The sequence below is a fragment of the Talpa occidentalis genome, unplaced genomic scaffold (genome assembly GCF_014898055.3).
Source record: "Talpa occidentalis isolate TD23 unplaced genomic scaffold, MPIMG_talOcc4v2.1 talOcc4.5, whole genome shotgun sequence".
Taxonomy (NCBI): Eukaryota; Metazoa; Chordata; class Mammalia; order Eulipotyphla; family Talpidae; genus Talpa; species Talpa occidentalis.
The window spans coordinates 77,400,612-77,421,383 of NW_023604861.1; the positions used below are offsets into that span (position 1 = coordinate 77,400,612).

The window sequence follows — 20,772 nt, forward strand, 5'->3', positions numbered from 1 at the left end:
AAGGGATGTGATTGGCTAGATTGTAAAAATGGGGATGATGTCCCAGAAAGGCAACTGTAGTGCCAGAAAAGGAAGGTTGGAGAATTCAAGACATACCCAAGGGAACATGAGGGCCAGGTTAACTACAAAGGTGAATGCCTGTGGGGAGGTGGGGGTGTCTGCATGGAGGGAGAATTTGAATGCTGTCACTCCAAGTCCTCTGAGTTAGTGGGTACTTCATTATGACAACATGAATCAAAGACCTGATTATATTCAAAGTAAAGTTTTTAGGATACTAATATGACGGAAGTGTATGCATTTCTGAGTGTCCATAATTGCGTGCCATCCCATGGGAGCACAGGATTTTAGAAGATAAAGACATCTAGAAGGATCTGGGCACCCAGGGGAGTTGGAGTCAGTCCCCTTGGCTTCCAGATACAAGAAAAACCCAATAACCATCCTTTTAAGGACCAATATTGAGTTCCCAGATTTGGAAGGTCTCCCTGGGTAATTAAGGGTTTGCTGAGCGCACAGCAGGCACTCACACACGTGTTAACGAGCTGCTGCCCTGTGCCTTGGGCTTCCTTACACCCTCCCCCAGCGCGCGCGCACCCCCCCCCCCCCCGACTAAATTGCTTGTTTTTTCAGCCAGTGACTGAAGCTTCACCAGACCCCCACCCCACAGATACAACCGGGACCCAGCTACTTGCCTTCCCAGCCCCCTCCACCCATTCCATTGTCAGAGCTGAACAAAAGGCCCAAGGCATCCTGGGTTAAAGGATTTTAACTCTGCCAATCCCAGGAGGCTCCTAGGAGAAGCAGCATCCTGCAGGAGAAGTGGCTGGGAAGCCTCCCCAGGGACAGGGGATTTTTTTTTCTGGCTTGAAAAACAGAACACAGTCGCCAATCAGACACTCACCCCGAACCCCACCCGAGCCCCCACCCCAGTGATTAGGCGTTGCAGTCAAACCGGTCTTCAGGTCTTTCCGCCGAGTTCTAGGGGTGGTGACCGGGTTTGTTAGCCTCCGCCCAAACCGGGGTGGGGCTGGGGGAACCTTCCCGGCACCCCATCTGACAGGACGCTCCCTCGCGGTCCCCCTTGCCCGCCGCCCCGCCCGCCCCCCGCGGTGGGCCCCGCACCGGGTCCCGCACGGCTGCCCCGGAGCCCCGGGACGGCGCCCGGCCCGCGCGCACCAGCGCCCCACCCCAGGCGTCGCGCGGCCGCGGCCGCGGCGGGAAGTCGGGGCTCGGGTCGCCGCGTGGCCCCTCGTGGGTTCCGCGCTGCAGGGTCCTCCCGGGCCCAGGTCTGGACCCGGCCGGCCCGAAGCGCTCCCGCTGCCGCAGAGGGACGTCCGCGGGCTGCTGGTTCTGAGCGAGAGGGTTCCGAGGAGCTGGGTCCGTGTGCTCCGTGCCGTGTGCAGGGGTCCCACGCCGGGAGTCGCTGCTGGGGAGGCTTTGGGGGCTGCCCTGCCCGAGTCCCAGAGGTTTCTGAAGAAAACTGCCTTTGGCATTAACACATTTTGCCCACCTCGGAATTAAAGTTAAAGCATGCATTTCTCCCCCATTTTTAAGTTTGTTTGTTGTTGTTGTTTGTTTTGTTTTGTTTTTTAACCTAGAAGAGCTATCCTGGTAAATTAGAAACACGTCCGGAAAGGAAAAAGCAGTAAACGCTGGCATTAAACAACACAAAATGCCCAGGCCAGGCCACACGCCCTGGCGGCCGCGGCGCGCCCGGCGGCGGCACAGCGCCCTCTGGCGGCCGCGCCGGGCTCTCCCGTCGCCCTCACCCCGTGGCTCAAGGCTGAGAAACCGGGGAGCAACTTTGGAGGAAATTAGAGGGGCTCGGCGCTGACGTCCTGGGTAATGCTTTGGGTGGTTTCGTAGCTACCGTTGAGGCCAAGAGCCCAGGGAGGAGGCCCGCGTAAAAGAAAGACCTTTGGTCCCCGTTCAGTGACAGCCTAAAAGTCCACCGCCACAGCATCATCCCTGGACCTGCGGGATTTGACTCTTTAACATTCAAATGCCTCAAGGAAGGACACCCTTTGAAAGACGAAAGCTGGCAGGTTATGTCAAAAAGAACCAGTGTCACCATCAGAAAGACCTGGCTATTCCATAACGTGTACATTTGATATGGTGGTGACATTTAGTAAGTATCATCTAATCCTTTTCTTCCTCCCTTTTCTAAGTTTCAGGGGCTTCTTTTGTACTCTGAAGGGTCTTGCTGTTTTAGATTGTCCCACCCCCAGTGGCTACTCCCTCCATTTCAGTTAGTCCAAGTGTTCTTGTCCTTTGTAGCATAAAACATTTCTCTTTCCAGTCTTCTCCTCATCACAGCTACTACTTGAATTTAGGGCCATATAGTTTATTGTCTGGAACGCTGCAGTAGCCCCAGGGAGGGAGCTGGTGCCCTTGCACGGCACACAGGGTCCCAGGGAGAGTCCAGGAGCTTCTCAGGTCCTCTTTCTGCTCAACATGCAAGACCCCTGTATCCAGCCAGGGGCAGCCAGCCCTGCTGGTGGCCGAGGGCTCTTACTTTCAGCATCTTTGTCTGCAGTTTGTCTCCAGAAACATAAGCTACTCCTCCATCTGATGGACACCCAAAGAGGTGGGGGTGCTAGGTTTCTGAGGGAGCCAGGAGAGCACCCTGCAATCCCCCCACTTTTTTCTTCTGAATCCCTCTTTTCACACCCAAAGGGTTTCTACCTATCCATACTCTCTGATGGGAATTTCTGCAACTTCACACCTTTTTCTTCTTTGAGGTTATTCCCTACCATAGCTATTGCTACATAACAAACCGCCCAGTGGCTTAAACCTGTAATCCTTCAATTTGCTCACAACTCTGGGTCAGTGGGGAGATTTCTGGCTCTGCTGGGCTCACGTATGCGTGACTGTGGTGAGCTGGCAGGATGCTGGCTGGTTCAGGACGACACAACATGACAGGGCTGGTGGTTGGCAGGCTGTTGGCGGTGTGAGAGGGTCACTGGCCATGCAGCTCTCATCCCTCAGGCTGGCCACTCCAGACTTCTTCCTGGGACAGAAGCATCCCAGGGATGGGGAGAGCAAACACTGCCAAACTGCTGAGACCTAGTCTCAGAACAGGTGCATCCTCGCTTCCATCATGTACTCTCAGTCAAAGCAAGTCTTAAAGCCAGGCCAAATTCAAGGGGGTGGAAGGAGTGGACTTCAGTGATGGGAGGAGCTGCAAAGTATCGTAGTCAACTTGTATGCTGTTCTCGTCTTTGGGGAGCACACTACCAAAAATGTAAATGCATTTCCAGATGGCTCATCCCTGTACCCACCTCCACGGGAGGCACAGCACTGTGCAGCAAGGCACAACCCAGGAGTCAGTGCTGGGTTCCAGTCTTGGCTTCAGCTTTACCAGAGGAGGAGTGTGAAAAAGGAACGTGACCTTGCCTCTCCGGCCCTTGGTTTCCTAATCTGTAAAAATGGGAGTTGTTGTCAATATTAAATAAGGTAATGCGTGCGAGAGTGTCTGGCACAGTCTAACTGACAGTAATGGCAGTGGTGGCGTGAGGCGCCTGCTGGCTGCCCACCACAGCCGTGCCCAAGACCCTCCCCTCACTGCCAGCCCCCAGCCTCTGTTCTGCTGGTGGCACCTGGCATTTATAGTGCCCCACTTAGATGCCATTGAAATGGCCCTGCCAGTTTTTACCAAGTTCCTTCAGTGAAACCCTTATTTCTAGAGCTGGGACGGGTTTGCTGCTACAAAAAGAGCTCTGGAGTCGGACAGACCTGAAGTTTGCGCCCAAATCTTCTTCCTGAGAAATTTAGACAAACTAATTCCCTTCTCTGAGTTTCCGTTTCCTTGGGAGTAATAGCGCTGCCCGCAGAGCTCACAAAACGTAATATCAATATGTAGAACATACGAGTCTGTGCTTTAAAACACAGGTGTTCACGGAACATAGATCCTGAGATGTATGTGGAATTTCCCCTCATAGCTGCTGAGGAATTGCCATGGATGAATAACTTCTTTCCAAAAATATCCCTAGTTGGGCCTCTCTGGTGGCGCAAGGGGTTAAGACACAACCTATGAAGCTATCTGCAGCCACTGCAGCATGAGTTCTATCTCTGGCCAGCCAAGGAGCTACCCACATGGCACAGCAGACCTCTCCTGACTCATTGCTGCTCCCCTCAGCAGTGTACTGTAATCAGTCTGCCAGTTCTGTTCCCTACTCTGTCTCTGGAGAATCCTCTCACCCCCACATCTCTGGCCTGTACCCCAGTTCTTGTATGCATAAATAAATAAATCTTAAAAAAAAAAGTCAAACCTACATTTAAAAACAACAACAACATCAAAAATATTCCTAGTCACTAATAAAGCCCCAGGCCACCGAGGTGGGCCAGGATCCTGGGGAGCAAGCTGAGCTGTCCCTGTAGTAACCAACTTACGGTGTCCTCTCTGCTACTCTTTTGTTTTTAAAAAGATTTATTTTTATTTAGTTATGCATAGAAGAACTGGAGTGCAGAGACCTGTACTTATGTTTTCTTCTCAACCAAACATGCTAATACTTAGCACACGGCTGTACAGGATAGATGCTCAATCAATGCTTGATGAAAGAAAGAGTAAATGAATTTCCTTTACCCTCCTAACTTCAATACCTGGGTCTGTGAAATAAATTAACAGGTAGATGAATAGGAGAAAAGGTATACAAATTTATTAATTTATTATTTAATAATTTATTATATATTAATACTTGAACAGGGTGTCACACGAAGAAAAAAAAGAATGTGTAACAAAGAGGTGAGCTTTGAGAATTTGTACACCAGCCTAATAGGGAGGGAGGAGATATAGACAATTTATGGGGGAGTCAATGATTTTTAGGAAGGATGAACGTGCCCTTAGAAAAATAGATGGGAGGTAAGATAGTTTGTGACAAAGTCTGTGTCTGGTGTGGACTCCTAGTCTCCTCTCTTGAGATAAGTGTGTCTTCCAGGTTAATGAAACTCTCCAGGAGGGCATTTAGGACAACAGAGTCCTTTAAAGGATCTGTCATTAGGCAGATAAGGGGAGTTCAGAGTAAACCTCTCTCTGTATTTGCTATTCTTCAAGTGCCTCACTCAAAATAATCCATATACCAAAACAGCATATTTTGGGATGACATGTCCTAAACTCCCTAAAGCTCTTCATTTCATTCTGAGTTTGTTTCCCTCCCCCCTCCCCCACTGGGTGAAGGTGGATTGTTTCAGATGGCTTCCAAACTAAGTCAGTCCTAGGGTGTAAGGGAAGGTGTTCCCAAGAACTGGGAGCAGGTAGTGGTCCTCAGCCTGCTGCCAGGTGCGGCCAGTGGGGAGGCTGGGCCACCCCCAGGGATTCGGGTGTGATTGACATGGGAGCAGCCTCTGTGGCCAGAACTGGGAGATTGCCCTGATTTGCCCACTCTTCATTTTACCAAGCCTCTCCCAGAATGGCATCTTGCAAAGCTGACAGTAAACAACCCCCGATTCTGGTTCCCATGGAGTTCAGCCACTTGGAGAATGAACGAGGGAAGAGGGCAGGGATTGGAAAGGGCACCATAAAGCTAACTCTCTTCCTAAGCTCATGTCTGTGTGTGCCTGGATAGTCCTGGGGAAGGGGGAAGTCACTCATCATGACTCCATATTGCAAATGATTCATGAAAATGAGCTGATTTTGAAACACACAAACGTGTGCCATGCAGAGTAAATTTGAAGGCCAGGGACAAAAGCAGAGGGTGAGGATGGCTGACTGCAGGGAAGATCCAAGGGGCCCTTGACTATTCCCTAGGGAGCCAGGGTCTAGGCGTCCAGTTAGGAAAAGTCTGTGAGCCAAACAGATAGCCACTCAAATGAGTGGCCTGGGAGGGCAGGTGGAGAGAGAGGAGCAGCTCCTGCGATGGTGGAACTAAAGAATCCCCTCCAAAATTGGAGAAGGCTGGAGCAGGGCTTCTGGTATGAAGAAAGCTGAGATCATAATTCTGCTACCCACCTCCACCCCACTTTAGCTTGGCTCTTGAAAGATGAATGTGTCTCTGTCCACAAACACCTACACCTATGTCAGAAGGGTGCTGGAAAAGTGCAGAGCAGGTGAGGGGTATGTGTGGGCAAATGTGGGTGTAGGCTAGCTCAGGTGGGAGCTGGGTTGGAGATTGAGAAGATGGGATAGACTTGGGGTCTCCTCCCTCCTTCTGGGACTGGGAAAGAAGGCTTCACCTTCATCAAATGGGACTTGTAAACCCTGAACTTTAACTTTAGGCCCCATGGAGGAGTTCTGACTGTTCAAAGGCTAAGGGAAGAAAGGCTAGGTTGTGCCACTTCTGAGTGGGGCCCCAAAGTTTCTGTGACACTCAGGCTGTGCCACCAGGCTACAACAGGCCTGGAGGCGGAGTAGTCCTGGGACATTTATATCAGGATGAACTGAGCTGATCTTCAGAATGTATTCCAGGCCCATCCCTATCTACCCAGTCTCTAGGTACTGGGCTCTCTAGGGGCCTTTTTTTTTTTTTAAAGATTTATTTATTTATGCATACAACAGCTGGGGTACAGGCCAGAGATGCGGGGTGGGGGCAGGGAGAGGATTCACCAGAGACAGAGTGGGGAACAGAACAGGCAGACTGATTGAAATACACTGCTGAGGAGTAGCAGGTGAGTCAGGAGAGGTTTGCTGTGCCATGTGGGTAGCTCCCTGGCCATCTGGGGATTGAATTTGTGCTATAGAGGCTACAGACAGCTTTACAGTGCTGTGCTTAACCCCTTGTGCCACCAGGGAGGCTCTCTAGGGGTGTTTGTAGAGCTGGAAGGAGAAGAGAACAGTGGTTCCCAAAACTTGGGGTTTGATCATGAAACCAGGGATTTAAAGCTGATATCTACCCCTGATGGACCCAAATTGGACCCAGGAATCAGTATTCTTACACCATGCATCAGATAATTATAATAATCACGCAGGTTAGGGGTCCTCAGAGGGAATTAATAGTGAAGAAATTTCCCTGATCTGTTCATCCATTCTGAGTGTCCCCACATCACCTCTTCAGTGGCAGACATGCTGCCCAGACTCCCCAGGAGGCCTAGGGGCATGGAGATGTTGGGGCCATCCTTGTTTTCCAGGTGCATTGAGATATAATTGACATCTAACATTGCATAAGTTTAAGGTCTACAACCGTGTTGATTTGATGTATTTACATATTGCAAAATGACTGCCACTGTAAGTCAGCTAACATCGCCCATGTCACATAATTACCATTTGTTTTTTGTGGTGAGAATATTTAAGATCTACTCTCTTAGCAACTTTCAAGTCTATGACACGCTATCATTAACTGTAATCGTCGTGCTGTTCATCACATCCCAGAGCTTATTTGTCTTACAACTCAGAGTTTGTTCCCTTTAACAAACATCACCACATTCCTTTCACCCTCTGGTCCCTGTAACCATCATTCTCTTGACACTTTCTGTCTCTGCTGTCTCTGTGAGTTTGGTTATTTTATTATAGATTCCATGTATAAGTGACAGCATATAACAGTTGGCTTTCTCTGACCTACTAGCATGACCTACAGGTACATCCATGTTGTCCCAAGTGGCAGAATTTCTTCCTTTCTCCTGCCTGAATACAATGTTTCATTATGTATATTTATCACATCTTCTTTTTTTTTTTTTAAAGATTTATTTATTTTCACACACAAAAACTGGGGTACAGGCCAGAGTTTTGGGGGGGGGAGAACTCATTAGAGACAGAGTAGGGAACAGAACAGGCACATCGACTGAAATACACTGCTGAGGGGAACATCGGGTGAGTCAGGAGAGGTCTGCTTCACCATGTGGGTCACCTCCCTGGCCAGGGATCGAACTTGTGCTGTAGTGGCTGTGATGAACTTCATAGGTTTTGTCTTAACCCCTCGTGCCACCAGGGAGGCCCCTTATCACATCTTCTTTATCCATTCATCTAGGTTGTTTCCATCTCTTGGCCATTGTGAATAATGCTGCAATGACCGTAGCAGTATAGGCACCTCTTTAAAATTCTGTTTTCATGTCCTTTGGATATATACTTAGAAATGGGATTGCTGGATCACAGTAGTTGTAGTTCTAATTTTATGAGGGCTCTGCTGCTGTTTTCCATAGTGACCTTCCCATTGACAATGGACCAGCATCCCCTCCCTACGCCCTTCCCATCACTTGTGATCTCTGGTCTTTGCGATGATAGCCATTCTATTAAATGTGAGTGAGTGGGGCCTTTGTTTTGAAATATTTGGCGATTGATAAAGACCCACAAGATAGGTTCAAAGTCAACAGAGTATCTGAGTCAGATAAATGAGAACTTCCCCAAAGGAGAATCAACTTTTTAAAAAAAAAAGATTTTGGGCCTCCCCGGTGGCGCAGTGGTTGAGCGCTGGGCTGCGCGGCTGCCTGCAGCCTCTGAAGCGCTGGTTCGCCGGGGAAGGTCCCACACGGCCCACGCAGACCTCTCGTGCTGTGACCGCTGCTCCCCTCAGCAGTGTGTTTCGTCAGTCTGCCTGTTCTGCTCCCTGCTCTGGCTCTGGTGAATCTTCTCACCCTCCTGCGCTTCTTTTTTTTTTTTTTAATAAATTTTATTTTATATTCCCCATACAATTGCAACACCCTTATTTTGACACCAATCCCTCCCCTCCCTGCCTCCCACCCTCCATAGAGTTTCTCTGGTTCATAGTTTTTTGTTGATTTTGATTTTCACTTTCTTATAGTTATTCATTTTCCTGGTCCCTTATTTAAGTTTTCTAGATTCCTGCTATGAGTGAGACCATCCGGTATTTTTCTTTTTCTTTCTGGCTTAGTTCGCTGAGCATGATCCCTTCCAGCCCCATCCATGTTGCTGCAAATTGCATGTGTTTATCTTTTTTGAATGCTGAGTAATATTCCATGGTGTATATGTACCACATCTTCTTGATCCAGTCATCTATTTTTGGGCATTTGGGCTGTTTCCAAAGCTTAGCTATTGTAAATAGTGCTGCTATAAACATAGGGGTGCAGGTGCTCTTTGGAATTGATGTTTCTGTGTCCTTTGGGTAAATACCTAGGAGTGGAATTGCTGGATCATATGGAAGCTCTATGTACACAGTGCTTGTATAAATAAATAAATAAATCTTTAAAAAAAAAAGATTTTATTTTTATCTTTCTTTTTTTGCATAGAAAAACTGGGGTATAGACCAGAGGTGTGGGGGTGAGAGGATTCACCAGACACAGAGTGGGGAGCAGAACAGGCAGACTGAGTGAAATACACTGCTGAGAGGAGCAGCAGGTGAGGCACAAAAGGTCTGCTGTGCCATGTGGTTTATCTCCCCGGCAGAGGAACGAACTCAGGCTACAGTGATTGGCAATAGCTTGATAGCGCTGAGACTTTAACCGCTGTGCACCAGGGAGGCCCAGAATCAACTTTTAAATGTGCTTTTGATCTCTAAACAGGAGTCTGTCCACCACTCTGCCCACTGCAATTCAGAACTGAAGGCAGGAAGTCAGCTCACTCGTGCTCACCCAATGGATTCACTGGGTGTGAGTAGATGTGCAACACAAACCACAGAGGCCACATCTTTGCCAGTGGGTGATTGTCAGGGTAACTTGTTCCTCAGTCCTCAGCCCTTACCACAGGCAACCCTCCTTTTGCAAGAAATCTCTCCATTCTTATCCAAAAATAGCACTGTATGCAATTTATAGTCCATGCAATATCAAATGTGAAGAGGTTCTGTAAGGTCAAAACTATTTTCATAATATGATATTATTTGCCCCTTTCACTCTCATTTTCTCATCAAGGTAAAAAGCTATGTGCTTTGGGAAAACTCAGCCTTATATCACGAGTGAGTTCCAAAGCAGATATGAGACTCCATCTGTCTTTCATTAAGTTAAACATTTTTTCAAATTGCAGGAATGTAAAATGGTGCCACATTTCTCACAATATTTTTATTTTGGAAAATATAATTGTTTTTAAATTATGTTAATGGAGTGGTTTTATTATTGTAATTTTAAATAAATAAATATCTTTAAATTTTCAGTTTTAATTTCTAATGTGGTAAATATTGCTAGGTGACACCCATATAAATATACAATAACCTAAAAAAAAAAAACCCACCTCTTTATTGAGGTTCTTAATAATGTTTAAGAGCATAAGAGTCTTGAAATCAAGAAGGTGGAGCATTGCCTTACTTCTCCAAATTGTAGGTTGTCCCTTAGGCTCCACCCCTAAGTTTTCAAGGGTACCCGCTCCCCCTCCTGCCAACAGTGGTGGGCTGACATCGTCCTTTTCAGAATAGCTGCTGGAAGTTCCTACACTTTCCTCCCGGTTCTCCCGGATCACCTTCCCGTGAGGGGGATCCCCTCTACTAACCTAGAATCGGGGCAAGGGACTCGTGTGCAGGTGCAGAAGCAAGGGGACGGAAACAGTCACTGTCTCCGAGGACCTTTTGATTCTGAGGAGATACAGACAGGGGAGCAACTGTCATGAGAAGCCTGTCACTGCTGTTTGCCCGCTGACACCCCTGACCAACCCCTCCTCTCTCCCTGCGTAGCCCGATTCCCGAGACCCCGGCCACGTGCGCCCCCTGGTGACCGTGTCCCGCCGGTGCAGTCTCCGGGATGAAACCGAAGGTCTCGAGCCTGAGGGTCCCAGCCCTGCGGCCCTGTCGTTGTGGGGTTTTATCTCCGTCCTTGTCCGAGGCGGCCTTCTGCCTGTCCCTCTGCTCACGTTACCCCTTGATAACTCGTGCCAGTCCGTTCCTGCCCCGGGCCTGCCCTGTATGGGTGCTAGGCATCTTATGTATTCTCCCCGCCCCCCACCCTGCTGGTGGGTGACATTGAGTGTCGCTAGAAATAACACGCGGTACAGATTGGACCCAAGTCAAGGAATTTGATGCCAAAGTTCCACTTTTTGCCGATATGCCTGAGAGCTAATAATCCATGTCTAAAGCAGCCCTGCACATTAGCCATTAATGGATGGGGGTGAGGAGGAGGGACGTGAGATCCAAACCTCAGAATCTGATTGGCTCAAATTGGATTCCTGCTCTTTTGGAGCCCAAGGTTATACTTTCCACATTCTAGTGTGAGGAGCAAGACCCCAGATCACCACCAGTCCTCCCAAAGCTTTCCTCCCAGGAGCTAGAGGCCCTCCAGTTACTGTGAACAGGACTGAGCGGTTGGCTATAAAAACCCAGAACTCCTCCAAGTGAGTTACAAAATAAAGTCAGTTCTGAAACCGAGGAGCAAAACACTAAAATATTTCTCTCTCAACCAAACCCAAGAAATTCAGAATGAGAATATTCTCAAACTAAGAACAGTATTGTTGGGCCTCCCCTGGTGGCGCAGAGGTTGAGCCCGGGGCTGCGAAGCTGCCCGCAGCCTCTGTAGCGCCGGTTCCACCCCCGGCTGCTCCCCGGCCACCGGAGGAGGGTCCCACATGGCGCGCAGACCTCTCCTGCCGCCCGCTGCTCCCCTCAGCAGTGTACTTCGGTCCTTCTGCCTGCTCTGCTCCCTGCTCTGGCTCTGGTGAATTCTCTCACCCTCCCGCGCTTCTGACTGTGCCCAGTGCATGTATAAATAAATAAATAAATCTTAAAAAAAAAAAGAACAGTATTGGGGGTTGGAGGCAGTACCAGAAACAGGTATCCCGGGACCAGCCTAGGGTTTCTCCTAAAGTTCTGACCTAGAATCTATTTGCAGGAAACTTACTGCCCCATAAGTAAACTCAACCTTTTTAACTTTGTAGTTCCCATGGTAACCATCAATCAGAAATACTCATTTCTTTCCTATAGATATTCTCCTTCTTTTCCTTCTCCCCAGTCACTTTCAAACTGTGCCCTAGAACATGATTCAGTGCAAATAGTATTTACAGAGGTATCCTCTCTCCTCCTTTCCATCCATGTTGTAAGAAATTACATTTTTTTTAATTTACGCAGAAATAACCTTTAATAATAAATCAGTAATGCCAGATATATACAAGTTTGTTTGATTAATCCTTTTACTTTTGTATATGCCTACATATCTCCATAATAATTTCTAATTATTTATACTTAAATTTTTTAAAAATGGTTTAAACACAACAGAAACATTCTTCTTTCAACATTTCTGAAGAGAACCTGATCTTTGCAAAGAGGTTACAGAGGAAATCACAGACTATAAGCCTCAATCTTTATTTGGGTTATGGTGACCAGGGTTTATCCTGATGTTATCAAACCCTCGTAAGATGAGGGTCTACATTAAGTGGTGGCTGAAAGCCAAAAATTTGGAAGCCAGGTTCAGTTTAACAGACCAAGAACTTTATTGCCTAGCAAGCAATGGAGAAGAGGGAACTCATATTGGAAAAAAAAATATATATATATATTTACACACACATAAACTTTCACCTGGAGTTTTTCTCCTTTAATTGGGGGGGGGGCTGGTATGTCATGAATTAAGGGCAGAGTCTTGACCATGACACAGGAGGTCTCCTGCACCAGGCACTTTGGCACCCCTCCCCCCTCCCATGGCACTTAGTCTCCATCTTGGAAATAACCAGTTGGTGCAGTTCTGTGGCTGCTGTTCTCCTATCTCACGTTCCTGAAAGAGGCACAGTCTTGGTGCAAATATTCAACCTTACAGTTACAAAATCTCTCCTGGTTTTTGTTTTTAAAATCTCTCCTGTTTTATTCAGCTCCTCATTCTTGAGGGACACAGGGCGGAGGTCATCTTTCTCAGGTTGTATTTTACTGATGTGCCTGCGCTTTCACTAAGTCTTTCATTTTGAAGCACAAAAAGAATACAGATAAATCCTTAAAGTGTAATAATATGTAGATATTTAGAGGAAATTTAAGGGGGCTAACACTAAATTAATCACCTTGTCCATCTTCTATGACACCCCTTAGCCCCCTTCCCCTCAGAAACCTTTCAGACTTCCACAGAGAGAACCCCAGCCAGAGTGAACACCTGCTGCTCGCCTCCCACCGCAGGGGTTGGGTAAACCATCCTAGGCTCTGGCCCTGGGCCTGCTGTTGTATGGCCAGTCTGTTAAGAATAGTATTTGCGGTTGAGCGCTGTGTTGCGAGGCTGCCTGCAGCCTCTCCAGTGCCAGTTCGATCCCCGGCCACCGGCAAGGGTCCCCGCCACACACACACACAAAGTATAGTATTTGCATTTTTAAAGGTCTATAAAACAAGCAACACACAAAGAATATATGCCACGGGGACTAGGTGTCCAGCCTCCAGTCACGCCTGATCTGTGAACGTCTCCGCTGTCAGGCTGGCTGGAGTCCTGGCGAAAGGTGGCTTTTCTTCCATCCAGGCAGCTATGACAAGAGGTACAGCCGGGAAGTTGCCATGCCGACAGGGAATTCAGTTCTTAAAATAGTCAACTGTGCTCGGGCATTTTAGGGGTGGGTGGGCTTGTAGGGAGGGGGTTACGGAGAGGGATGGGAGAGATGATAAACTAATGAGTCAGACCCAACTGGTGACAGCTGTTCCATCGTCCCTCTGGCAAAACGAATGGGGAGGGACAAGGATCTAAACCGGGTCTGAAAGAGACATTTTCCATTCAAAGAATAAAGACAGTTCCCTCTCCTATACTATGTTCCTGCCTAACAGGGAAATTCGCCTCTCTTCCTCACCTCCCTCCCACCACTCTTCAGCCTGCTCCCTGCAGACAAGAGAAGGGGCATGGGCCCCTCCCACCACTCTGCAGCCTGCTCCCTGCAGACAAGAGAAGGGGTGTGTGTCCCTCTTACCAGGAGCTGGTGGTCTGTGCAGGGGCGGGAGGGGCCCAGCTCACACGTGGCTGCCTTCTCACTCTGTCCTTGGGAGACCCAGTCTCATCATCATCATTCTGAGACCTGCGTGAAAGTGTAGCACTAACCATTTGTCTTCATTTCAGACAGATCAGTCCATCAACAATGGTTCTTTGAGAGTCTCCTGTCACCCTACTTGTGTCCTCAATGTCCGGGAAAGTGAGCCACACATATACAGACACACACACACATAAATATACATAATTTTCATATATATCTGTATCATAAAATTGATCAGCTTAGCCACTTTAAGTGTGTCGTTTAGTAGCATGAAGTACATTCCCATTGTTGTGCAATTATGACCACCATCCATCTTCAGAGTTTCTTTTTCATCCCATATTCTGAAACCCCACATCTAACTCCCCATCTGTACCAACCCCCAACCCCAGGCCCTGGCAACTACTATTTTAGAATTTGGCTATTCTAGGAACCTTATGTAAGTGGAATCATAGAGTATTTGTTCATTTGTGTCTGGCTTATTTTACATAATCTATCTTCAAGGGTCATCTGTGTCGAAACATATTAGAATGGCCTTCCTTTTTAAGACTGAATAATATAATCCATGTATGTATATCTCACATTTTGTTTATCCAGGCATCTACTGATGACTCTGGGTTGTTTCCACTTTTTGGCTAATGTGATTAGTGCTATTGTAAACACCAGTATACAAATAGCTAGAGTTCCTGTTCAATTCTTTGGATGGCTAAGTTTGTTTTTAGAAAGAAAATAATTAGCAGATCGAGAACCTTCCCAGGGTGCAAAAGATGCTGCAGCAGCATTTTCTTATCTTCCATCCAGTCCATTCAGAGCCCATCTCCTGTGAAGCCAGCAAAGTGCTTTGCTTCCTCTCCTCCACGCCGCTGCCTTCCATTCTCTCTGCCCACTACCATGATGCCAAAGCCCTGGGGACCTCTGCTTCCAGATCCATCATGAAGGACAGTGGGGAACTTCAAGGTTGATAATTAGCTCATTCATATTTTTCAAATTTGAGGATCATTAAAGCAAAACTTTCAGTTTCTAATACCAATTATATTTTCAGCAGGATTTGAATGTGTTTTTGTGCTAAAAGGCCCATTTTCCACCACGGGCAGCGGATGGTGGGATGCAGTTCCCTGCTTTTCTAGCTTTACCTGTAGCCCAGCTGCCTTTTGATCTGCACTATTTTAACACTTTCAGAGAAAACAAAAGATGGAGAACCCAGTTCCTGGTATGCGTAGCACCAGGATTTCTTTTTTTAAAGATTTATTTATTTATGCATACAAGAACTGGGGTACAGGCCAGAGGTGTGGGGGATGAGAGGATTCACCAGAGACAGAGCGGGGAATAGAACAGGCAGACTGATTGAAAACACTGCTGAGGAGAGCAGCGGGTGAGACAGGAGAGGTCTGCTGCGCCATGTGGGTAGCTCCCTGGCCGGCTGGGGATTGAACTCTTGCTGCAGAGGCTGCGGATAGCTTCACAGTGCTGTGCTTAATCCCTTGGACCACCAGAGAGGCCCCCACATCAGGACTTTTGGCTGTGAATGGACACATGGCTTCTTCAGTTGTCTCACTCAGGCCGATGGGAAGGAATTTTACTTCATAGCTGGACAAGATAGTCTTTTGTTTTCTCTGAAAGTGTTAAAATAGTGCAGATCAAGAGGCAGCTGGGCTACAGGTAAAGCTAGAAAGGAAGGCAGACCTGACAGAATAGCAGAGAATGTTGCAGAATCCTGATCATGCAGGGCCTGATAATCTGCCCTCCACCAGTTACCCAGCAGGAAGCTAATAAAATGCCAGGTATGTTACGTCCATTTTGGTAGGACTTTTTAGTCCGCGGGGCCAAACACATCCTAATGGTCTCAATCTGCAACAGTGGAAAGTTAGTACAAGTTATTACAAGTTTAATTAGCCTTGATGATTGTCTGGGGAAGGGAAGGAAATGTCAAGGTGATCTCCAGGTTCCTCGCTTGCTCAGTTGGAGGGCTTCTGCCATGACAGGGCTGTCATGGAGGAGAAAAGACAGCTTCCCGAAGGAATTGGGTTCTGTAGAAAAAATGACAGCGAACATGAGCCAAGAGTGGTTCAAAGCACTTTATATCCCTCCTGCCAACAGGATGGCAGCCAGCAAGAGAAGAGAGGTGGGTGAGCAAATCGATTAAAGGGGATGGATTGTAAGGTGGCAGAAGGAAACTAGACTTTTGACGGCCATCCTAATGTAGCATGTATGGATTGAAGTTATAGTGCGATATGCTTGAAACCTATGTAATGTTAGAAACCAATGTTACTTATGAAAATCAAAGAACAAAGCAACCCCTCTCCATAAAAGTAACCAAAAAGCATTACATGTGTAAACTTAATAACACAGTGACAGCCCCTTTTTACAGAGGAGGAAAACTGAGGCAGTGAGGGGTTAGGGGTTTGCCCAAAGCCAAAGAACTGACCAGGAAGCAGGATCTGAATCCAAGCAATTTGTTCCCATGAGGGTCCCAAGAAACACACGTGGCGAGACGGCAAGAAGGAGCCAATGGCAGGTAGGGTAACCCTGCTTCTTATCTGGCGCGAGACCCTACTCCCCTGCAGAGAACTCTGGGAAGCTGGAATTTAATTCCTGGCTCGGCTTCCCTGTCCTCAGTCAGTTAACACTTAGATGGTTTCTAACTAAGGAACTGGAGAGCTGTCTTCTACTTCACAGCTCTAGTGCCCACCTTGAGTGTCCATCTTACCACTATGCTCAGGGCCTCCTGACCCAGAGGATCCCCAGCAGAGCTGGGAGGGGCATGTGTTTCCTCCAGGGCCTGGTACGTCAGCCCTGTAGGGACTACAGCTTCTGCCTGCTGCCAGGAGGGAGGAAGAGAGCTGCGCTCAGGGAAGGTCAGGGAAATCCTGCTCCTAGCGAGGGCCCTCTAAACTTGGTCGTTGGAACAAGGAAAGAGAAGAGAAAGCACCTCTGGGGTTCCATTTCCATCAGGGAGCTCACAGGCACACAGGGCCTCCCCTGGCACGGGCTACTCTCCCTACGAGGCCGGCAGGATACAGAATGCCAGGTCCCCCTGCCACCTAAGCATGTGGATGTTTGTCTCGTCCCTGTAAGTTCCTTGAAGGCAGGGGCCATATTGTCTTGTGCTTTGTGACACCCCCCCATGGCTGGCATGATGCTTGGCACATGTGGACATCTTGGGACACTGATCAAAGTCCTACTTGTTTTGACACAGCCTGGCCGCAACCCAGGTAAACCCCCGGAGTTGTCAGGAGGATGAGCCGGTTTAGAGACATCGGTTCATTGATGGCTCCGTGGCAGAGGAAAGACCTGAAATGATTTCACAAAGCAAGTGCTTGTTGGCACCTTCAGGGTGTTTGCGGCACAGGGTGTGGCACGAGGCACACACAGATGAACTCATCACTCTGCCCTCGAGGAGAACACACACGCTGCCAGCTGCCAAGCCATGGACAGAGGCGAGAACTGCAGAGCAATGATAAAGGCGCCCCAAAAGGAATGCGTCCCATTTTGGGTGGGATGGTGAGAGGACAAGGAAAGGCACTGCAGAGGATATGTCATCTGAGTAGGCATTTGAGGCAAAAGTAGGCAGGTATGGAAGGACCTAGTCAGCTCCAGAAGTGTGCCTGGAGCCGGAGCAGGAGGGAGGTACCAGGCTGGCAGGACTAGGCGGGCTCACCTGGAGCAGTGCTGCTGTCCTGCAGGTATCAGCTTGGCACCCATCGAGGATTTTAGCTTGATTCCAGTGTCCATTCCCCAATCCATCCACCCGAGGGAAGACCGGGGGGTGAAAATGTTTAAGATTTTTTCCCTTAATCAGCTCCCCCAGGCACGACATTCTGGCTCCCTGGAGTCTAAGAGGAAAGAAAAGAGAGGGTTGAAAATGAGAAAATACCGGTGTGAAGGAGTAAAAAAGCAGCTGGGAGTATGACACTCATTTGGAGACGGGATGACTAAATGAGATAAAATCCTAAATAAATATCTTGCATGGTACTAATTGCGTTTTAAAAGCTGCCACTGGAGAACAGATAAAATGATGCTGTATTTCATTAGTGGCTCCCTTAATTCTATGGCATTTGCCAGCAAACCCTATTAAAGCACTCTGTAATTAAAGACCAGTTCTGGGTCCTGTAATTTAGAGCATTATCAAACTATGGCAAGTGACTGGAGGTAAGGAAATGGAAACAAACACCACTTTCATGAGGTCCTTGCTGATCACCCAGAATGTGAATCTTAAAAGCTCAGCCTTTGTTCCACCCCTGCCAGAGGGGTCTGTCCGCCATCAGTGGCTTCCATTTGATGGGCAACCAGTTTATGTTTTTATTACCCCACAGGAGTGTGGATGGAGAAGTAAATTGGTTCTTTTTAAAAAAGTGGGTTTTCTATTGCAATACAATTCTCATCAAATAAAATCACCACATTAAAGGGTACAATTCAGTGGTTTATAGTATATCCACAATGTTGCACAAGTATCACCACTATCCAACTACAGAACATTTTCTTCACCCCGAAAAGAAAACCCCTACCTACCTAAAAATTAGCAGCCACCCCCCATTCTCTTCCACCCAGTCACAGGCAGACACTAAATCTACTTTTTTCCTCTACGAGTTTACCTATTCTGGACATTTTGTTCAAGTAGAATCATACAATAATTGGTCTTTTGTGATTGGCTTCTTTTTTTAAAAAAGATTTTATTTATTTATGCATACAAGAGCTGGGGTACAGGCCAGAAGTGTGGGGGATGAGAAGATTCACCGGAGACAGAGTGGGGAACAGAACAGGCAGATTGACCAAAGTACACTGCTGAGGGGAGCAACGGGAGAGACAGGAGAGGACTGCTGCGCCATGTGGGTTGCTCCCTGACCAGTCAGGGGCTCAAACTCGTGCTGCAGAGGCTGCAGACAGCTTCATAGGTTGCATCTTAACCCCTTGTGCCACCAGGGAGGCCCTGTGGTGGCTTCTTTTACTTAGAATCTTTTCAAGGTTCATTCATGTTACAGCTTGTGTCAGTACTTCATTCCTTATGAAGGAATAATAGTCTGTTGTCTGGAGATGCCACATTTCGTTTGGGTTGTTTCCACTTTTTAGCAATTATAAACAATGCAATGAACATTCAATTACAAGTTTTTGTCTCAACATATGTTTGTAATTCTCTCAGGTCTTTACCTGGAGTGGAATTGCTGGCTCACATGGTAACTCTCTATTTAACCTTTTGAGGAACAACCGAACACCTTTCCACAGCAGCTGCACAATTTTACAACCCCAAAACCAAGGCATGAGTGTTCCAATTTCTCCACATCCTCACCAACACTTGGTACTGTCTGTTGCTTTTTATCACAGCCACCCCAAGGGTGAGAAGTGGTGCCTCATTGTGGTTACATCTTCAGCCATGAAAATAGCAAGCCTTAGCCTTTGCTTTGTGATGAATTACGTAGATTCCTCTGCATCAGGCTCCTGGAGATAGTCTGTGACTCTGAGCTCCTGTTCCCTCCTCCGGGAACTGGCCTGGAGTTTCCCTTCTGACCCAGGGCACCACAGCAAGGGGTTATCAGGAGCCAGGTGAGTGGGGTCCAAACCCTAGCTTGCAACTGACTGACTCAAGTGACCCTGGGTAAGCTCCCAAAACTTCTAAGCCATGACTCTAGATGGGAGTTATTTCAGTGAGTGCTGCTGTCTCATTGACGCCAAGAATTACTTCTTTCACACCTTGCAGTCTCTGAAATCAGGTTCCGTCTTAAAATATATGTCAGGCGAGCTGCAGTAACGACACAGTGGCACCGTGTAAGCTGAGCTTATACACCACAGCTTATGACCGGGTGGCAGCTGCTTGGAAGGAAACCCCAAGACGATGGTGGTACCTCTTTTTAGCTAAGCTACATCACCAGTGCTCTTGGCATACAGGACAGTGTGTGGGGAAGCTACAGCCTCAGTGATTCTGAGTCAAAGAGTGGTCAGAAGAGGGATCCCCAAAGTGAAAAAGCTTGGGAAATCCAATCAAAAAATGGGCAAAAGAGCTAAACAGACACTACTCCAAAGAAGACATACTGATGTCCAGCAGGCACATGAAAACATGTTCAACATCGCTTATCAGCTGGGAAATGCAAATCAAAACCATAAAGAGATGCCACCTCAGTTTCATGAGAATGGCCCCATCAGAAAGATCAGAAAAAAACGGTGTTGATGAGGGGGTGGAGAAGGAACGCTTGTACAGTGTTGGGGGGATGGTAGACTGGTTGAGTCATTAGGGAAAACAGCATGGAGGGTTCTTCTCAAAATATTAAAAATAGATCTACTATGTGACCAACAATCCCACCTCTAGGTATCTACCAGAAGACTATAAATGTACTCATTTGAAGGGCTACATACACTTCTAGGTTCATTGCAGCACTATTTACAGTAGCCTAGCTACAGAAACAACCTCAGTGCCCAGAGTCAGATGAGCGGATTAAGTAAATGTTGTGTGTACACACACAGGAATACTACTCAGCTATTTAAAAAAAGGTGAACTCTTGGCATTTGTGACAACATGGGTAGAACTGGAGGGGGTTATGCTAAGTGAAATAAGTCAGAAGGAGAAAGACAAATACCAAATGATTCCACATGTATGAAATATAGAAGGAAAAAACCCCTAGAAATATGACTGCAGATTGGAGGCTGCTGGGGGTTCAGGGTGGCGGTGGGAACAAAGGAAGGGAGGCCCAGTGGCCTCGGGTAAGGCCTACTTGGTGATGGGGGTAATGTAGAAATAAAAATCTGAGGAGTTGCAAACCTTGTTCTCTAGCTATGTACAGTGTTATAAACCAAAGTTACCTCAATAAAGGGGAAAAAAAGTTTGGGAATCCCTTCACTGATTTATTTCACTTATATTTTTCTTTTTATCTCTGTGCAAGACTAACGTATGGTAAACATCTCTTTATGAAAATCTAAAAGAGATCTTTTGGTAAGTATCAAATAAAAATTCTTTGTGCTGAGAAACCCTTCGCCAAATGGCATTATTTTTTCTTTCTTAGGAGAACATAAAATGATGGCACATGTTGGGCCTCCCTGGTGACGCAAGGAGTTAAGACTCAAGC

The 20,772-nt window shown here is 47.3% G+C and overlaps 1 pseudogene; it reads right to left on the bottom strand.

The window, feature by feature from the left end:
* Positions 1-930: 930 nt before the first annotated feature.
* The window catches only part of LOC119258561 (GTP-binding nuclear protein Ran-like), a 58,468-nt pseudogene continuing 38,626 nt past the window's right edge, over positions 931-20,772 (bottom strand).